The following is an 18215-nucleotide window of genomic DNA, read 5'->3' as shown; positions in this document are numbered from 1 at the left end:
AACAGCGTCCCCAAAAACTTTAGTGAACCTCCTCTCATCCTCAAAGAATCGCTTAAACAAGGATATTTCTCCTTCTTGTCCTTCCCACACAGAAGTTTACCCTGTCAGTGAGAACGGTTTGTTGTGTTTTCTCTCAAACCCATGAAGTCCTGAATTCTGAGGTTAATATCTGAATGGAACAAATGAGCATGATCTGGTGGTGGAGGCAGTTTATTTTTTTTTTTGTTTCTTTCTCTTCCTTCCTTCCTTCCTTCCTTCCTTCCTTCCTTCCTTCCTTCCTTCCTTCCTTCTCTCTCTTTCTCTCTCTCTCTCTCTTTCTTTCTTTCTTGTAAGACATAACAAGGTACAGAGGTTCAGTCTGTTTTAAAAAACTGAGGAAAAATAGAGTGTAGAGGTGCGGTCAGAGCCGCAGTAACAACTGTGTCAATGCTTTCTTGATAAAGGCTGTAAAGAAGGCATGTTCTACTCGTATTCGTGTGTGTGCTTCCTTTGACACTTTTTTTCTTGTAAAGCGGCAGAAGTGTTTTAAAATTGTGTTCGGAAACACAAAGAGATAAGGGAAGGCGAATAGTCCTGATCCGGCGCTTCAGGGAGGAGGTTCAAAAGGAAACTCGGCGGGGGATGAGGGGTGGGGGTGGGGAGAAGTGTGTTTTGGCTCCTGCGCCGGCTAAGAACCGGATAAGGTAAGGCCTCGCTTTCTCCAATCGAGTTTCTCTCACATTCCACTCTGCCTCTTGCGTCCTGCGTGCAGACGCCACACAGCCCTGCCGGCCCACGGGAGACAGGCATCGGAGCCCGGAGAAAGTCAGCGAGCTGGAACGCAGGCGTCCCGTTTGGAAGTGTCCGAGGAGATCGCCCCAAGTGCGCCAGCCGAGCCCGGGAGAGTTTCCTTCTGGCCGAGAGGGGGAGCCCCGCGTTCCCAGCCGGGAGCGACCCGGAGTCCCGAGCCTCCGGCCCCAGCCGCCAGCCAGCGCCAGTTTTGGCTTAGCCGATTAGGAAGCGGAGGGAGGGGGCCGAGAGCGCGTGGAGGGAGGGGACCGGAGCCGGAGGGTCCCGAGTCCAGCTCGCTGTTGACGTAGAGAAACTTTCCCTCTCGGCCACGGAAACGGCGCCCCGGTGGTGCCGGAGCGGAGAGCGCCGGGCTCTGAGGACGCGGCGGCTCTCCACGCCCCTGCCCGGAGCCTGACCCGACTGCATCCGTCAGTGAGGTACGGAGAGACCGCGGTTTATCTGGGGGCTTCCCTGGCTGCAAGCCCCGCGTCCCGCCAGGTAGCGTGCAGCCTCTTTGAAACTGACATCCTGAGAGGCGGCGGGCGGTGGTCAGCCCCGGCCGGGTGCCGGGGAAGGAGGGCGCTGGGCTGCGCCCCGCCACTACCGCCGCTGGGCAGGTTGCAAAAATTAGGATAGTGAAAGGCTCAGGAAGTCGTCCAGCAAGAAGGGAGGCTGAGACCTGTTGACTGCCGTGGCAGTGCTGCAGGGATGACGGGGAGCCTCCCGAGGTCGGGGACGCGGCGGTCTCCGGACCCCAGGAGCCCTTTGTGGTAACTTTGGTCCTGGGGGCGGGGGCCGGTGGGCAGGAGCTGGACGGGGCGGTGGGGGCGCGGGTGGCTCAGGACGGCGGAGGGTGTGAGGACCAGACGGGGCTGAGCAGGCAAGTCATCGCCGGGTCACAGCGAGGCGACCCAGGAGCGAAACTTCTTCCAGCGTAACCTCCCTTTTGTTGGCTCCGGGAGAGAGTGTGGGCATGGGGGGCGGGGAGGCGCGAAGCTCCGAGGCCGGGCCGTGGATTCTTCAAAGCCCAGGGCTGGGAGGGCCCAAACTCAGGGGCGACGCCCACACGGTTACCCTCTGGCTGGGTAGGTCAAGCAGTTCCTTCTGGCGGGCGCTACCTTAGAGAGGCTCGCGGCGCTGCGGGGTGCTGAGACCCTGGGCTCTCGTTTCCCGCCGCTGAGCGCGCTCGCCCGGCTCCACCACCCCGGGGGCTGACTCTCTGCAGGGATCAGAACCCAGCGCGGTGGTTTCTTCCCTGTGGCTCCTGGGGCCCGCCGCTCAGAGTTCCCTGTGTGCGGGAGGGAACTCTGGACAGGCTGGTTTTCTTGGAATGTGTTTACGATGTTGAATGGAACTTGAACAGGAAGCTGCAGCTGGAACTAGCTTGCCAGGGTAGAGTAAGGAAGACGTAGCTGGTGTTGGGCTTGGCGTGTGCGCTTACACTTAGTACCTTGGGCAAACCCCGAGTAAGTGCGGGCTGTCGGTCAAGGCATCCCTTCCTGGGTCCTAACAGTTTTTCCCGACTGAGCTCGCCTTGCTTTCATTGGCAGTGACATTTCATGCACTATTTCAGTCTGGAAGTTTGACAAAGTATAATGCAATTAGGAAGGATTCAATAAATTTATTTTGGGACCTGCTTTTTTTGAAAAAAATCTTGCATCAGCACTTGAGAATAAAAGTTTTTGGAGAGTGTTCCAGTCGTGACTCCCCTTGTTAACCTCTAGGACTACAAGGAGACCCGGATACTGATCATTTTGTGTCTTTGATGCCAAATGGGTGATAAGGTGCTAAAGGAGGGCAGTAATGAGACAGAGTGAACGTGAGGAGGTAGGAAACTCTGAGAGGAGTTGGGCATTTTTCAGATTTGCAAATCGCCCCCTTTTGTGCCAGTCTTTCCCTCCTTCTCCCACATAAACAAGTAGCCTTGCTAGAAAACCCACCAATTGGAAGAGCGCGGTCGCTGGCGACTACAAGCCTTGCTGGAAACAGCAGACAGGCTAAGGTACTGCCCCATCGCATAATTAAAAGGTCTCCTTGAGCTGTCCAGGAGTGTTTTCCAAGTTTTTACGACTGACAAGGAAAGAAGAGAGGAACCTGGCCGGCATCCAAACTAGACTGAGCTCAGTAGCAGGGCATGAAAGGGACTGGGGAAGTTGCTGGGGATAATTGGAAAGGAGCTGTTGGTTGTACTTGGGTTTAAACAAGGGGTTTCTTTTGCAGTGAGAATTTTTAGGTGACTAAGATCAGTCTTCTTGGCAAAAAGATAAACTAAGCATAGAGTGCCGTGGGATGTGACAGAGGAGAGTGAAAGAAGTGGTCTAGGAGGGAAGTCTCACCCTTCCATATCAGTGTTGTAGTGGAATAGCTAGGGGCCTAATGCTTTTTGTGCTGATCATACTTTACAAATACCCACACTTTGTTGCAATTTGTCTCCTCAGCTTGGACTAGGCTTGCTGCAACTTTGAGCCCTTGAACTTGACCTTCTTTGTTTTCATAGCCAGTTTAAGAGCTGAAGACATGGGTTTTGAGCAGATGGTTTTCTACCTAAATCGAATAATTCAATTAGGTATTCTCAAATGGCACAGAATTAGATCATGAAATTAAAGTGGAAAATGTGTACAAATGTCTTCCTTGTGTTTGTCAAAAGTGATCTGGATTATAGATCTTGTTCTTTCACCTGAAGGAGTAGAAGTTGGTGTGATCTCAGTATTTCACACATTGGCCCAATATGTAAGGCCCTGCTGCTTCCAAGATCCAGACTAGCCAGGAACTCAGAGTCTTAGCTGAAATTAGGACCCTTCTTTTATGTGCTAAAATTGTTCGTGTTTCCTCTATTTTTTTTTTTTTTCAGGAAGGTAGGTCTACTATTGTGGGTTTGGGGGCTGAATAGTAAAAAAATGCTAATGTGGTTTGTATTTCCTCTGGGTTGATGAGTTTGAGATTGTGAGTATCAGCCTACTCTCTGAGATTGAGTTTATGAATCACCCTTGGCAGGGTGTTTTGCTTGTCTGTGATTTCAGTTTTTCCACTTGCAAAGTAAAGAAATTTCCTTTACATAATTACAAGCTTACAGTGAGCATTAAAGAGATGAAATTATGTTAATAGGTTTTTAGACATAAAGGTCATAGTGCTTCTGTCTCGGTTAATTCAATTGAGATTTATAGGGGTAAATTGGAATATTTGTATCTAAAATACACATGTAATAGTGACATATCTATATTTAATTTGTAAAAATTACTGTGCATCTTAATCATAGCTTTAGTTTAATCATTAATTTTATTTGTTGAGAATATTGGGTGAGATTTTCTTATGGCTAAAGCAGAGTCATTCTCTCAAACAGAAAAGAGCAATCAGCAAATTCATTTATTTTTTATTTTGGTTTATATTATACTCAAGGACTGGTTATTTTTTTAAGACCAGCTCAATTTTGCCTTTATGAGAAGTTAGCAAATTTATTTGCAGAATTTGGCTCCTTCTCGGAAATAACACTTGAGAGACTAAAATACATATACGATGTACAAACAAACTTTCTTTTCCCAATGGCTACAACGGTTTCCTTAAAAGTTTAGAGGATAGAGTTAGGAGCCATTCATTAGTTGATTCAACCAATATTTGTTGCATTCTTTTTATGTCCGAGGAAACATCAGGCTTGGATTCAAATCCCAGCCCTGAACTTTTCAGCACTGTGATTTGTGCAGGTTATTTTACTTCTTAAACGTTTTAGCAACATATAAGTTATTATCTATATTGCTATCTGTAATGTATGAACTCTTTAACTATTGATACCTGCATGGTAATTGTGAAATCTTTAATTTTTATTTTGACGTATCAGTTAAGAAAATAAACTACCTATTTTTAAGTTCAATTTACTGTATCATAGTCTTGGATGTGTAAAACTATTTTTCAAGTGAACAGGTCAGTGTATTAGAGAAAGAGAACAGAATAAATGTAGATAAATTAAAGGATAAGATCTTTTGGTAAAATACTCAATCATAACTTTTATTTGTAGACATTAACTTATTAATAGTGAATCTATAAAAAGTGGGAGTATAAGGAAAATTGTAGTTGAATTTATGGTAATATTAACACAACAGGCACTTTTTCAAAATAATCAAAGGATGAGTGAATGTTCAAGGATGTAACAGGGTAATTTTAATGTAAAATATCCAGTTTAGCTTTTGATTTTAAACTTAAAATTTTTAAAATCTTGCTTTCCATTGCTGAATATTAGATAATTTAAATTTAAATTCTACTAAGCAGGGTACTTTGTGGTTCATTCTGGAAAAATGCAATTTGTTTTCTAAAACCTCTAAAGAACACAAAAGTTATTTTATTCGAAGATAGTAATGAATTTTAAAGTAGTTACAGAACCCAACTGCATGACTGCCTGGAGCCCTGGTCTCTAAACATATCAGAGGCTGGTGGATCTAATAGTGTTTGGCTTAATGCATTTAGAGATCAGGAAACTTAAACTTGTCCCTATGGGAGCTTAAATATATTCATATTGAAGAAGAAAAATAGTATAAACTTTAAGCAGAGAAATTGCTTTGTTTCCAGTGAGTATATGAAATTGAAATCAGCCCTTTATTTTTAAAGATAATGGTTGAAAGTCATTGTTGCAGAAAGTCACTGTTGCAGATAAGAAAACAGTTCTTATATTCTTTTTAGACTCTTATTCACTAGTTTTGTGTTTGTTTTATGCCAAGAGAGTGTTTTTAGCCACTCTAATGATACTTATGTGCATGATTGTTTTTCATCAGAAGACGGTTAATTGACTCAAATATTGTGCAGCAGAATAAGTGCAAATTTTCTGTTTACCATTGAAATGGTATAGTTATGGTAAACTTGGAATTAGTTTCATCATTCAATATTGTGTACTTAAGTTTTGGAAAGACTGCTCTAATTTGCTAACATAATATGAAAAAGTGAGTTAATTTATGTAACATTTATGATTGCAAAGATTAATACGACTTTTTAAAAATCTTAAATAACACCATATATTGTTTTTTTTTAATTTTATTTATTATTTTTTACACCATATATTTTTAAAGGTGCACCTACTAGACAATATCTCGATAGTAATAGCAGTCTTTATTTCATGTTTGTTTCTTGCTGTTAACATTATATAAATATACCTACATAAAATCTTCATTGCATGCCTTCTGAAGAGGAGACTCAGAATATATGTTAAAAAATTCCAAGCCTTGGATAACTAAGCCTTCCCCCACATATATGTTTATAGTATCTATATGTACAAAGAATTATGACATACATTCTTTGATGTTTCTCTATTTATGCTAGGTATATTTTTCATAGAAAAAAGCAACTTCAATTAATTGATATTTTTGAGCTAATTTTAACCATTAATTTAAAATCTTTTCCAGATAACTCTTGCTAGAGATTCTTGACTTGTTTTCCTTCTTCCTTTCTTTCTTTCCTTCTTTCTTCCTCTTTCTCTTTTTCTTTCTTTCTTTCTTTCTTTCTTTCTTTCTTTCTTTCTTTCTCTCTCTCTCTCTCTCTCTCTCTCTCTCTCTCTCTCTTTCTTTCTTTCTTTCTTTTTCTTCAAATTTTAAAAGAGTTTTCAGGCTTTTATTTATACCTGTATAGGTTGAGAAAAATAGTGAAAAAGACCTGGTATCATAGTTCTTGGTTAATGGCTCTGATGGTGACATAATCATGGAAGCCTTTTCTACTTTTCTTAAGTAGAACACAGGCAAATGCACAGTTAACTACTGTCAGAAGGTAAATTCACTGCTTGCAAGGTGTCTACTACTGCTAAGTTTATAAGGTTCTGTGAAGTGAGAATTGTGTGTAAATGTAGTGTTTTCCTGGTATTGTATAACTTTTTCTTATGATTATCAGGTGTTATAGTTGATCTGTTCACTGAGACTTCAACCACAAGTCCTCCAAGAATTTCAGGGAACTTAAACTTTGACAGAGCTATTAACCAAGAACAGATTGAAATGATTGAGGCTCAGTTTTTAATCTACTCTCTTGTAGAAATGATGATTGCCATTCAAATGAACAAAACACAGCTAGTTGAGAGGTTTGGCAGAAGGAAATGCAGAGCACAAGTAAACTACTAAAAGGATCATTAAGGATTGGATGTATAACCTTTTAAAATAGTTATGTGATATTTTATCAAATGAAAACTAAGCTCTACTTCTCAATTTGTATTTGAATGAGATAATAGTGATTTTAGACAGCATTTTAGTTAAAAAGCAAACAGAACCTTCTGTGTTTTGGTAGCAAATTTCCAATTTGGGATAATTAAAGGTTGATATGAGAGAATGAACTTGGTTTTAGCTTCTCGATTTTCCTTATAGCTATTTACAACCATCAAGAGTGCCAGTAAAATTTTAACAGCAAATAGGTTAATTTACCCAAATTTCCACTTGAGTGAGTTAAAACATAGCTTGGTAAGTACTGATAGGAGTTTTATTTAAGAAGACAGAGTACTTTGTAAACTGTTTTTAAAGGTCACTGTGCATGTTAATCTCATAATCTGTTTAATTTTTGTCTGCCTTTGAAGAACTCCATAAAAAATACAGAATTTTGACTGAGGATAGAACTTTCCTACTACCTCCTTGAGGATGTGCACTATTATAATCATAAAAATGTCCTTAAATGTTGATCATTGCTGGTAATACTCATAAATACAGAAAAATTTGGCTTACTGTAAAGAACGATTGTATAACTGAGTTAATTTCAAAGCAGTTTATCTCTGTGCTGCATATAGTAATTGAGTATAATTAGTAAGAAGCTACTTATGCAGCGTAGTTTAGCAAAATACAGTTTGAGAGAATTGTTAGTAATATTTGAGTATATGAATTTGAAATTACCTAAATGCCATCTGAAATGGCAAAAGCCTATTGAAATTTCAGATCTATAAAGTAGCAATAAGAGTAGGTATTGTATTTAAAGTTTGTGAATTATTATTTCTGTTTTAATACATCATTGTGATTCTGGATGTCTAGGAGAAAAGCCTTGAAAATTCTTAATGGCAAACAGGTAAGATTTATTATACTGCTGACATTGTCTTTAATTCCTTTTAAAGGAAGAACTGCTACTAATTTTTTAACATCTGAAATATCATAGGCTTAATTGTTTAAATTAGGTAGACTAGGAAATCTATGATTAATTTGGAAAAATGAAATTTCCTAGAGTAGTGCAGATGAGGTTTTAAAAAACCAATTTATAAAAAAATCTTTCTTTGGGACTTTCTTAGTTGATGAGATACTGACTTTTTCGTAAGTCTTCATAAAAATTTGCCATCTTTTCCTCCCATCTTCTCATTCTGAAAAATGTAACTAGGTTTAAAGTATGAGTTGACAAATAAGGGATTTTTATATGATCCAGTTGAATTTAATAAATATTTAGTGAACACTAGTTTTTTGTTTGTTTGATAGTTATGTTCTTTCAGTAGTAGGTGACAGAGACCTATCTCCAATTAACTTAAATAGACTTAAATAGAATTTGTTATTTCCATATGATTCTGTGCTACAATGGAGAGAATGTTGAAGGAGTAGGAGTGAAAATTATTCATCAGCATGAGAGGAAGCAGTATCTGGAAAGAAAGTGTGGAGGTGATTCTTAGCAAAGGACGGAGATGAGTTAGCAAGCAATGAAGGAGGGCAGTTTAAGACAGTGAGTGGTAAAGGCAAGGAGGGATGGAACTACGTGAATGGTTTAACAGAGCAAACTGAGTTTCAGAACTTTGGAAATGTTTCTCTTTTCTGTCTTCATGTTGATGACCATAATCAGTAGTAATTGCATATGGAAGTTTAAGAACTTTTACTGGATTAATTATCTTAAAAAAAAAACTACCTTCTTTCTTTTTCTTTTTTTATTTCTCCAGGTCTAACTAATGTGTAATTGGAGTCACAATGAGTTGAGCGTGCACTCCATTTCACACTCAAGGGGGAGGTCCATGAACTTGGATATAAAATGATAACATTATTACTCAAATGAACACCTCACTTAAATTTAGTATTTTTTTCAGTTTCGAAGACAGGGGAACACACATAAACAATCTTAAGTACCTGCAGCTTTCTAGAAGTTGCACATATTTATTGTCATGTCTGCACATATTTTGAAATATTTTTATGTTTACCACCAGTTTAAAATTAACAGTAATAATCACGTCTGCTTTTAGGTATTATTTTTTATATGTGGATATATCTATAGACATGTAGCTATATCTCAAATTGTTTTGAATATAATTTGACTGTACTGTAAATCTGTTTCTTTTACATAATTTATATTTTGTTTTATGCATTTAAAAAGAGTTTTTGAAAAGGGGTCCATAGCTCTCATTAGACTGCCAAATGGATTCATGGCACAAAAAAGGTTAAGAATCCCTGGAAGTATATACTGATTTCTTTAGAAGTGCCAGTGGGTTGTGCTGTCATTTAATGAGGATAAAAAAATTAAAGTTATTTAACTCTGTTTTATCTGATAGCATGTAGTCATACAGAGATGTCCTAAATTGTTTTTGAAAGTAAATTCCCGATAAATCATACTTGTTTTGCAGATAATTTACTTTATTCAAGAAGCGTGTGTGCAGTTTTTGGTTATCTTACTTAATGACCCAGCTCAACAAAGAAACATTTAATTTTATTTCAGAATCTGTATATTAAAAAAATAGATTTAACTTTTTCACATTATAGCATTAACTATTTTTGGAAGGGTTTGGTTGGGAATTTTGTCTTGTTCTACTGGTTTACTTTTCATATATAAATGTTTTGTCTCCTCAGCTTCACTTTAAGTTGCAGGAGAGAGTAGATATATTTTGCAAGAGAGAATAGATACGTTAAACAGGTTTTTGTATCTCCTGTTTAGTAACAAATAACCATGCTAGTTTTAGCAATTTCCTGTGAATACTAAGGAAAAAATAAATAATTTATGTACATATGGAAACTTGATTTTTTTCTATGCATCACTGAGTTACTTAAGATTATATATTTGGTTATATCATGTGAATTTGTCATGACCATTATTGAAAAATTTAACGTATGCCATGAATTTTGGAAAATAGGAATATAGAATACATAAAAGTGTAGCAAATTATGGTGTTTTGAAGGGGATATATAATTAAAACATAGATGATATAAGTTATTGCCCTATATTCCCTTTCTTCTTTTTGCTTAGCTTGACAATTCTGAGTATACCTCCATTTTAAAATTAGGTTCCTTTTTTACTGATATTTGATTTAATTGAAACTGATGACATTTTATTTTTGAAATATATGACAAAAGCAGTTTCTTTAAAGATATTAATTTGAGATAATACTATACACAGCTTCACATTCATAAATCAATCCAATTTTAGTAGATCTGGACCACCTTAACATTCCAAGGGATAGGTGCAAGGTAATAATTTTGTACTTGAAAATTGACAGTAGCTTCAAGGTCACAGTGAGTGACAGTTATCTTTCAGTTTGTTTCTTGTTTTCAGTTCCACTTTGTGTCTTCTCTAATGGCAAGTGTCAACCATCTTTGGCACTTCTTTGCATCCCTTCCCTGTTGGATCCCCATGTTCCCTCAGAATGACACTGAATAGCTTAAGCCAGGTGTGATTCTATACCTGAAGTTAATTCCCTTTTCTATTTCATGCACATTGATTCATAAGAAGCATATTTTCACTTCTAAGAGTCACATCACAGTCCTTGTTATTGGTTGTTTTTTCAAATAATTTCCTTTTTCCTCTTTGCTCATAGAACTCTGGTGTTATTCAGATGTTCACTACTCCCCACATAACTCAGGGTGATCTTGGGTGGCCTTGGCCTGCAGTGGCTTGAAGCAGGGTTTCGGTTCCTGGCCAGAGATTGAGGTTGGACCATGGCAGTGAGAGTGCCGAATCCTAACCAGTAGGCCACTGGTCAGTGACAAGGTCCTGGCCCTTATGCTTGCAGAAAAGAATTCCCACAAAGGTGGAAAGTAGTGAAACAGTGTTTATCAGAAGGAAAAAGAGTACACTAGTGTGGATAGACACACAGGCAGACTCAGAGAGTTGCACCCTTGTGGTAGTTTAAATCACTTATATGGGGCATTTCTTCTGGGTTTCCTTTGGCCAGTCGTTTTGATTTGCCTGGTTCTGAGTCCAATTTTAGTACATCTCAGGATCCTCCTGTGTGTGCGTGCATCTCTTAGCTAAGATGGATTCCAGCGAAGAGGCCTATGGGTAGCTTGACATCACTCCCCTTTTGACCTCCGAGGACCTTTTTAGTTGGGAAGTTCTCCTTGACTTAGAGAATGAGGAATATGTGGTCTCTTGTCTTTTATCTGAGCAGGGCTCAGCCTCTCCTATCTTCAACTTGGAGTACAGGGAACAAACTCCAGATGCTTGGCCTTGGGCCCATCTATCTCCTGCCTCAAGGGGAAGGCAATTCATTTCTAATAAAAGTGAAATTTGGATTAGGCTGAGCTAATAGTCATGATGTTTCTATTCTCCTTGTTAGTGATTGGTTGTGGAGGGGACACTTGTTCCTGTCCCAGTCAGAGTCAATTATATGAAACGACAGAACTGGAGGGAGGTGGGGTAGAAAAAATTTCTTTACACTTGGGAAGGGGACTTTGGATGAGAAGGCATATGTCAGCTCTTGATATTTTTCCTGTCTGGAATAGGTGCTTGAAATTGCAGTGGGGGGTCATCTTTTATCCATGAGGATATCTAGCTGGAGGGTAAAACAAATGCATTAATGATGAAAGAAAAAATGTAAAGAACCTGGATGCTTGAAGGCATTGTTGGGTTCCTGAATCAACCTGCCATATTTCTGGGTTTACTGTTATGTAAGAGAATGAATTTATTTTTCAAACCAATTTGAACTAGACCTTTCAGTTACTTAAATGAGAAAGTATCTTAATTATAACAGTTATTAAGTGGTATCTTAATTTGATATAAACATTTTAGAAATAATTTAGATAATGAAAGAAAATTTATAGACTACTTGGGTTTTATAAACTTTCGATATGATTAGTGCTATTACTCTACACAAATATTTGATTACTCAAGTCACCAAATTTTATTATGTTTTTAATACAGTAATTGTACTGATCATCTTAACTAAAGTTATTCGGGGATGAATATCTTATACACATATCTCAGAATACATTATTCAATAAAAATACCATAACTTGAAATACAAATTCAAAATCCATAAAATCACATCCCTGTTTATTTGGTTATTTGGTGTCTTTGTTGTATTGGGAACATTAAATGTACCTTAGGAAACATTGAAGGAATCTCAGTGCCTTGTCTGAGTAGTTTCAAGCTTGGAGTCATGATAAAACTAACTAATTATTTAAATATAAAAGATAAGGCTGATGGGAGTAAAATCAAGATAATTGTGTAGTGCAGATCCATTCACAGAGGTAAAAAACAATGCAGATGCATAATAATCTTTTAAGTCAGAACTAGTGTTATAAAGCTCTAGTTCACTGGAACCGTAAGCAAGGTAATTATTTTCTGCCACCATGTTCTTAAGTTAGCTTTTTTGATGATTTACCATTATGCACATTGTTCTTTTGTAATTTGCTGTATCAAAGTATGGAGATATAGCTGAGTCTTTGTCCTCTTGCTCTAAAGGTGGTAGGAATTATCCAAAGCTGAGAATTGACAAAACAGGAGTGAAATATTGGGTTGGCCAAAAAGATCATTTGGTGTTTTTCCATAGGAAAATCCCATATATTTTAGACTATTAATGCTGTCCTTATTGGAAATGGTTAACCAGTGGTTTAAGCAGGAGGTGAGGCAAGCAAAACCAGGAATCATCTAACAGGCTCAGAACAGGCAGATGTCACAGCGAGCAGGTTTGTTGGAAATGAAGGGGTGTGAGAAACAGAAAGCTAAAGATTGTGTAGGCAGTGGAGATGAAGAAGAGCAGGGTTGAAACTGGAGGGGCAAACATTACAGATGTTGAAAAGCTGCAGTAAAACGGAGTGGCAAGTGGCTCATTGGTCAAGAAAGAACAAGGCTGTTGTGTTAGAACTCTATCAGTGTGGATGTTGAAAGTATGGAGATTGGGTTGGAGAGGGAAATGGACAACCAGTAATTTGAATACCCAAGGAAAGTGAGATATCTTAGAAGAAGTTACTGATGGAGACATCCAAAGTTAACAAGACCTCCTACATTACCGTGATTGAGATGTGCCTATTAGTTTTTCTTCATAAAAATGCAGTAAACATACTTGAGATGCTTCTTCTGTGAGATCATGACCTTCTTTCAAAGTTAGGCAAGAGAACTAGAGAATACAAAGTGCTGAAATTCTCAGAGGATTATTGTTCTTTTAAAAGCTGTTGTTCAGGGATTGTTCCGGGTATCCCTTTGCCCAGAATCGGAGTGCCCTCTGGTAACCTTTTCCTGGTTTAAAAGGGAGCCACATTCTTGTGGGTTTTTGAATGTGAATAAATGCCTCAGTATGGAGACGATTATAAAGGGTCTTTGCTTCTCTGCTTTAGAAATTTTAGTAGAAAATATAAATTGGCTCACAGCAGATTTAAAATGAGGAGGAGGATAGATATCCAGATAATTCAGATTCCAACTCGCACTAGTACTGAAATAATCAAATAAAGTGAAAATGGTCGTGTCCCCCACCCCGCCCCCATCACTGTCTTTTCATGGCACATGAACTCTTTTCTTAACCTGTTTTCTTATATCTGTGAGTCCACACCAAAAGTGGTTTTTTGAACGAGAGAAATAACAAGACTATGACAGAGTTCAGGGCACGCTGCCTCAAAATATGGCACCTTGACATATTGACTATTTCAGCCTGAAGGAATTTGAGAAATGGCATGTGAAGGAAGGACTTTCTGACCTTCTCCTGAAGCAGGTTATAAAATCCTTGTGTGAGAGGTACCCTCTCTATCCTAGGAGGAAAGGAACATCCTTAGCTCTGAAAACAAAGGGACACAGAGGAATCTGAATGATCTTGCTAAGTTTTCCCTAGTTTACTATACTTCGCTCATACTCTTTGTCCTATCATACCTTTCCAAGATGTCTAACTCTTCTTCAAACCTAGCGTTAAAAACCGTCAGGTTTAATCATTTCTTTGGGTCTTCATTTTTTTTATGAAGGCTGCCGTGTCATGCAAAACCTATAGTAAGTATATTTGTATGCTGTTCTCTTGGTATTCTATCTTTTGGTACAGGGAGTCTCAGCTGAGAGTCTGGAGGGTAGAGGAAAATCTACCCTTTTCCTCCCCTACAGATAGCATTTACAGAGTGCTCACTGTGTCCTAAGTATTATGCTAATTTTTTTTTTAAATGCTTTGTAAATAATTAAGAAACTTGTCTAAGGTTCCAGAGCTGGCAAACAGTAGACTGGGGCAGGTAGTAGGGTGGGAAGTAGTGCATCTTAACCACCATCCTAGTTGAGGAAGTGTGCAGTAGAGTGGTGAGAGTCCCCTTGAAGGATTAGGACAGCTATGGTATTTCTCTTTAATAGTGAGAGTGCAATGCCTTTGAATTAGCTGATCGCCTAGACTCCTGGCTGATGCTTAACTCCCCCTTTTTTGCAGCACTGTGAGCTGCTCATCTCCCAGTCTTAGAAGTGACAACTTGGAACTCCTATATGAGACATTTGTTCATTTTACCCTATTTAGTTAGATAACACATAAAAATTAACTCATTGACTAAATTGTGTTTGTATATTGCTTTGGCTTTTGCTTGGTTTGATTTTTCGAAGGGTTAAAATGTTGAGTGAGAAAATCTGATTTTCTTTATCTTATTTTCCCCCTGGTTTTGTCAAAGTGATAAGGTTTGCCTAAAAAAAGCCTAAGATGTAAAATAACTAATATTAATAGTTTCTAATAGCAAGTCATGTACTTTTCATTGATATTTCCTTCAGTGAGAAGATGGACTAGATAAACCTCAAAAAGCATTTCAGCCCTTAGAGCAGTATAAGTTTTAGTTTTAAATAGTTTTTTTAAAAAACTAAAACAAGTTTCTTAATCGAAATATTGTATTCAAGGTTGTCTGATTTTAAATTTGATTTCATCATTTTGTCCTTTTTTGGTAAGTTAAACTGTTAGACATTTGATTTTTTTTTTTTATTATTATTTTTTGGGGGGTACCCAAGTTCAATCATCTGTTTTTATACACATATCCCCGTATTCCCTCCCTCCCTCAACTCCCCCCCTCCCTCGACTCCCCCCCCCCCCCCCCCCCCCCCCCCCCCCCCCCCCCGGTCCCAGTCCTCTAAGGCATCTTCCATCCTTGAGTTGGACTCCCTTTGTTATACTACAACTTCCCACTGGCTATCTATTTAACAGTTGGTAGTATGTATATGTCTGTGCTACTCTCTCGCTTCTCTTGTGGTATTTATAGTTTGGGTATTATAAGAAGGTTCTCTTGAACCCTTGGAGTCACAGACAAGGGATATGACATAGTCTACAAGTTAGGGAAGACTTGGCAGTAGAAAGCAGTGAGAGTGGAGAGTGTTTCAAGCATGTAGGAAATCTTAGAGGAGTGAATATATGTTTCAGCCACAGAATTACAAGACTGAACATAGAGGTGGAGAACAGAGTAGAAGGGAAAGAAGGATGAATATTGCTGGAGATAAACCCCAAGAGGCAAAGACCAGATCTTATAGGACTTTCAAATTCAAAGTTTGCCCTCTATTCTAATAACAACTGGAAACCCAAGGAGGGTTAAAAGGTTAAAGTAGGATTGGTAACAAAATGTCATCTGCAATTTAAAAAGATTTGACTAGTTGCTCAACCAGTAAGCCTAGGCCAGAGAAGGTAGTAGCCTAGTATAGCATGATGGCAATGAAAAATGAGTTTGTTCCAGAGAAATTTAGGAGGAAAAAAAACTGGACATTTTTATGATTTGTTAGTGATTATGGGAGGTAGGCAGGAGGATGATGTAAATGTTGATTCTAAGATTCCTAGTTTTGGCAACCTGGGTGTTGGTATTCATCAGCAAAGTAAATATAGTAGAACTATTGAAGGAAACTAATGATTTCAATTTTGGACACATTTTAATGTGTCTCTGAATCATTCTGTTTTAGATGCCCAGTAGCAGTCATTTCATGTAAATACATATACATGTTTGGAGCTAAGAAGTTTGGTGTGGACTGGTGATATATATATATATATATATATATATATATATATGGTGTGTGTGTGTATCTGTCTGTGTATCTGTCTGTATACACATATACCAGTTTTCAGATTTTAGATTACAAATATGAGATTTTAATTTAGAAAGGGCCATCACATAACAAGGCTCAGAGGGACACTGATATTTTAACGAGGGTAGAAAAAGCAAAGCCTCAAGCACACTAAGAAGGAATTACCAGTGATCTTGTATGAGCTAAGAATAAAAAAAATAATAATTTGAGAAGGAGAGAATGATCAACAATGTTAAATAGTATAGAAAGGTAAACAAACAAACAGATTAAAGTGTCTATTATGTATCTGTTGTACTTAACACGAAGGTCATTGGTGACTGCAGTGAGAACAATTTTGGTGGAATTATGTGTGTGCAAGTTACAGAGTAGAGTATGTGAAGACAAATCTTTCACGGTATAAATCGGTAAATTGTACTGGAAAAAAGCCTGAGCTTTGACTTCTTAGGCAATAGGATTGGCTATTTACAACCAGAGTGCTCTTCAACAGGCAAATTAATCTCATACTGTTTCCCTTTCTTAATCTGTAAAATGACACAGGCAATAACTTCAGGTTTCTGAGAGGATTAAGAACATGTTGCTTGTAACATCCTGGCTGGAGTTTTGTAAGTGGTCAGTAAATGGTAGCTAGCATTATTCTGTAAAGTATCAATATAATTTTTGTACTGTTATGTTTAACCTCACAACAAAATTATATTATTTTCATTTTGATTAACAAATATGCTATTTTATGTAAATGAATTTATCCTAAACTATAAATACAAATGGAACAGCTTCAATGTAGTATATCATTTGCAACTTATAAAAGATAATAAATTAGGAGGGTACAGAATGAGTATCTGGTTTTGACTATATCTCCATGAAAAAGGTATATATCTTCAGCAAAATCCCCAGTAGGAATTGGCTGGGGAGACAAGATGGCGGAGTAGAAGGACCTTGAGCTTACCTCCTCTCACGAGCACACCAGAATCACAACTAACTGCTGAACAATCATTGATGAAAACAATGAAAACCTACCAAAAAAAGATATTTTACATCTAAAGACATAAAGAAGAAACCACAACGAGACAGTAGGTTGGGTGCACTCGTGATATCATGAAATTCCATACCACTTGGGTGGGCAACCCACAAACTGGAGAATAATTATATCCCAGAAGTTTTCCTATAAGAATGAGAGCTCTGAGCCCCACACCAGGCAACCCAGCCTAGAGGTCCAGCATCAGGAGGAGGAGCCCCCAGAGCATTTGGCTTTGAAGGCCAGAGGGGATTGATTGCAGGAGCTCCACGGGACTGGGGGAAACAGAGACTCCACTCTTGGAGGGCACACACAAGGTCTTGCACACACCAGGACCCAGGGCAAAAGCAGTGACTTCATAGGAGCCTGGGCCAGACCTATCTGCTGGTCTTGGAGGGTCTCCTGGGGAAGTGGGGGCAGGCAGGGCTGTGGCTCTCTCTGGGGTCATAGAAGCTGGTGGCAAACATATTGGGGAGTGTTCATCTACATGAACTCTGGCCAGAGGCAGATATCTTGTGTCCTTGACACTGAGATCTGGCCCCACCCAACAGCCTGTAGCCTCCAGTGCTGAGAGGCCTCATGCCAAACAATCAACAGGGTGGGAACGCGGCCCCACCCATCAGCAGACAGGCTGCCTAAAGACCTGAGCCCACTGCCATCTCTAGACATTCCCCGTTACACAGCCCTGACCACCGGAGGGCCAAGACCTAGCTCCACCCACCAGTGGGCAGGCACCAGAAGCAAGAAAATTGTAATCCCACAGCCTGCGGAACTGAACTCACAAACACAGGTCAGAACCAACCTTGGCACCGATTGGTCCCTGGTCCTTGGGTGACTAGAGGGGAGTGCCCTCCTGGGACACATAGGACATCCCCTCCAGAGGGCCATTTCTCTAAGGTCGAGAAACGTAGCTAACCTACTACATACATAAAAATACAAGTAGAAATTTAAACAAAATTAGATGGTAAAGGAATATGTTCCAGGAGAAGGAACAACATAAAGGTAAGTGAAATGGTGATAGGCAGTCTACCCAAGGAAGAGTTCAGAGTGATGATTGTAAAGATCATCCAAGAACTTGAGAAGGAAATGGACGCACAGAGCAAAAAGTTAAAAGAAGTTCTTAGCAAAGAGTTAGAAAATATAAAGAACAATCAAACAGAGTTGAAGAATACAGTAACTGAAATGCAGATTACACTAGAAGGAATTAATAGCAGGATAAATGAGGCATAAGAATGGATAAGTGAGCTAGAAGACAGAGTGCTAGAAGTCACTGCCACAGAACAGAATAAAGAAAAAGAAA

The 18215-nt window shown here is 39.0% G+C and overlaps 1 protein-coding gene across 2 annotated transcripts in view; it reads left to right on the top strand.

The window, feature by feature from the left end:
- The first annotated feature begins 767 nt into the window (after window positions 1-767).
- GULP1 (GULP PTB domain containing engulfment adaptor 1) overlaps window positions 768-18215 on the top strand; it is a 263361-nt gene continuing 245913 nt past the window's right edge. For both annotated transcript variants that reach the window (XM_057746407.1, XM_057746405.1), the window contains exon 1: window positions 768-1208. The gene's annotated coding sequence lies outside the window, so the exon portion shown is untranslated. The remainder of the gene's footprint in view (window positions 1209-18215) is intronic.

The sequence above is a fragment of the Hippopotamus amphibius genome, chromosome 8 (genome assembly GCF_030028045.1).
Source record: "Hippopotamus amphibius kiboko isolate mHipAmp2 chromosome 8, mHipAmp2.hap2, whole genome shotgun sequence".
Classification (NCBI taxonomy): Eukaryota; Metazoa; Chordata; class Mammalia; order Artiodactyla; family Hippopotamidae; genus Hippopotamus; species Hippopotamus amphibius.
The sequence above is the reverse complement of the archived record's forward strand: the minus strand, read 5'-3'. Positions and strand labels throughout refer to the sequence as shown.